The sequence below is a fragment of the Aplysia californica genome, unplaced genomic scaffold (assembly GCF_000002075.1).
Source record: "Aplysia californica isolate F4 #8 unplaced genomic scaffold, AplCal3.0 scaffold00103, whole genome shotgun sequence".
Taxonomy (NCBI): domain Eukaryota; kingdom Metazoa; phylum Mollusca; class Gastropoda; order Aplysiida; family Aplysiidae; genus Aplysia; species Aplysia californica.
This window is the reverse complement of record NW_004797373.1, coordinates 574,363-577,503: the sequence shown is the minus strand read 5'-3', so window position 1 is coordinate 577,503 and position 3,141 is coordinate 574,363.

Below are 3,141 nucleotides of genomic sequence, written 5' to 3'. Positions count from 1 at the left end.
GATTAAGAGGGTTAGAAAAATATACAAGCAAACGGCTAAACAACATATCGCTTTAATTAAACTTAATATTATGACAGTTACAAATTACTCAAACTAGGGAGTATGTTTGTGACGAAGTGGTTAAATTAGGTGCTCGTCAATTTTGGGGCATATGGAGTTATGGGTATAGTTTTAAACCTTGCTCAGCTTCCTTGCTTTTAATTTTTTTTATATCGATCCATCATCGATGAAGTAGAAACGTTTGTGTTTGAAGGAAATAGGGTTGTCTGGTATCAGAAATAGAATTAGCGAGAAAAGGGCTCCGAAATTTTGGTGATTCGACTTCCAATGCTTGAAAGACCTTTAAGAAATTGCAAGTTTACATTTTTTGTGCCTTTGATAAGCGTTTTGCAATAAAACTCACATAGGAATGTGTTTTTAAAATGGTTATAAAATGGTAATGAGTCAAAAGAGGAGGAAAAAATGCAAAAAGAAAAGCAAATTCGATATTTTTTGTCAATTGGGTGGGAAAAATGTCCACCTCTTTAATTTAAATAATTTGACGAACGCCTCGCTTCGCCACAGTATCGTGCTTAATTAATAAATCCTGTTTATTTTTCTTTCTTTCCCCCTTTTTTATCATCTTTTGAGCGGGGGAGTTTTTTCGTTTGTTTCTGTTTTCATTTTTTTTTCGAAACGACTATCAGGTGATCTAAACCATTACATTTTTTTCTTTTACCTTTCAAAAGTTCTTATTATTATAATCAAATTATAGACCGCAGACCGATAAGAATTTTTGTTTCAACTTTGTTGAATGATTTAGTTATGGTAACCCTTTCATATCACATAAAAATACGAATAATACAACGACATCTCACCTGAAACGTTGCTCACATTTGTTTAAAAGGAGAGAACTGTTGTTGTTCTTGTGAGACAAACTGGCAGTTAAACTAAACTCTACCACAGATTTATTCCCGCTCACATCTCTCTCCGCTCCTCCGTATACCACGTGACAGCTTAAAGTCTTAGTCTACGTAACCCGTGATTTACGACCTGCGACCACAGGGAACCGCTGAACCCTTCAAGTGACCACAGTCCGATTACTTACGTGTTCTCAAGACTCAAGACTTGCGCGGTGAGACTGAAAAATACCAATGGACTGTAGCGTTACCCCCCCCTCCCAAAAACAAGCACACACACACACCCATACACCCTGCCTACAATTGATACGAAGGAAGTTGAAGTACGGATATCAGTTTTTATGACAATTGTGTTACTTTTGCGAGAATGTTTGCATCATTCCTTCCTTGCTAAGACAATTATTGCAAATGACCCCGCTTCCCATAAACCATTTCTCCCTATCCCCCTCTCCCCCCCCCCAAAAAAAAAGGCGGACTTGATTTGAATTAGTGATGGCAGGATAGTTACTTCCTTAAATTCCTGTAATTGCTTTGCAGACATCAATAAAGTGGGGGGGGTTTTTAATGTCGGCATCAGTCCTTCCACTTCTTGAATGATCAAAGTCACGTCTTTTTGGGCCATTAAATTATATTGACAACAATTTAAGAAAGTAACTAGCTTCATAAATAATTTAAATCAAGCCCATTTTATTCTTTTTGGAACGAGGACAAAAAGATGATTGTGGGGGGGGGGGGGGGGGATAATTGGCAATCATTATCTGTCGAAGACCATTTCCAACCGTTCTCACCACCATTAATTGCTATCCACCCAGAATCCCACCTCTTTATTAACACTTTATAAATTATACCCACCTACTGTAGTTTATTACCTCCCTGACCTGCTCCAGTACTCAAGTCACCAGCCTAGCAGTAAATGAGTTAAACTGTAAGAGAAACGATGATGTTTGCATCATCATAGTTTTTATAGTCACTTCAGCTATCAATCAGAGGAAAGAATTAGAAAAAAAAATGTTTAACGAACACTGCACGACGACAAGATAATAATTTTGATACAATCCTTTTAGTGGTGGCAAAAGAAAACAGGTCCTTGGGGGGGGGGGGGGGGAGGGGGAGATGACTTCGTCAAAAAGTGCAAATGCGGCCACTATCCTTGGCCGTTTTGTACTAACACTCAGGTATTTTTGCTGATTGCTACCCGAGAACTACAAAGTTCTCTCTGCTCAGTACCTAGTTTTGAGAAATTGGAGGAGAAAACTTTTGAGTTTCACAACATGTCAAGCTGTTTTGAATGCAATTCTCTGAGGGTGTGGATAACGCCTCCGTATAGTTTTACGATTTTGGTAGAAGAGATAGAACATTAATTTGGTTTTTGATCTAAATGTCTTAGTAATTCAAAACTACCAAAATTGTCAGATAGAAGTTTGTAATTCCAAAGAAACGAACTGTCCCACTCTCTGCGTCTTTCTCATTTTTAGACACATCTGAATCCCATGGAATAAATGGGCTTCATAAATGAAGCGTAGAAGTATTTCACCATAAACTATAGTTATTATCATGTTAAGCTTTACGCTACTCGTCACAGTTGTTATCAAACAGTCAGAACTGGTTACTGTGGTCTCTTGTGCAGTGGTTAGACACTTCACAGTAGTACTAAGAAGACCTGAGCTCGATTCTTGTAAAGGGAAAATTTGTATCGAGGACTTCGTTTTTTTTCCCTGCTGGAACGTTGCGTCCCTCTCAGTCCTGGTGGGTTCTGTCATGCAGGTTCGATTCCCGACTCCTAGGTTATTTAAATTGAGTCGGTGGAGGCGTAAAAGCATTTACTTGGTGGGTCTACATTCGATACAAGTTGAAGTTATCCTCGAAGACTTGAAAAGCAGAACTTACTGCACAAGCAAAACATACTTACTGTATCGTTCTAAAGAGGTAAAAATAAAATACGCACGTAAACATGGAAAAATACCATGAAGTCCGTTTCTGGGAAACTTGAAAGTGCTGGTTTGCTTAATTTCATCTCAACACGATTTCCTGTTGTGGCTTTCTCCCGTCGAGTGGAATTACGTGTTTCTTGGAACAGCGCTATGTTTGTTACTTTGGGAAATTATAAGTGTCTTGAAGGAGAGTTTGAATTGAGCAACGAGAGGCAGAAGGCGAGAGGGAGACGGGGAGAAAGAGAGAGAAAGAGAGAGAAAGAGAGAGAGAGAGAGAGAGAGAGAGAGAGAGAGAGAGAGAGAGAGAGAGA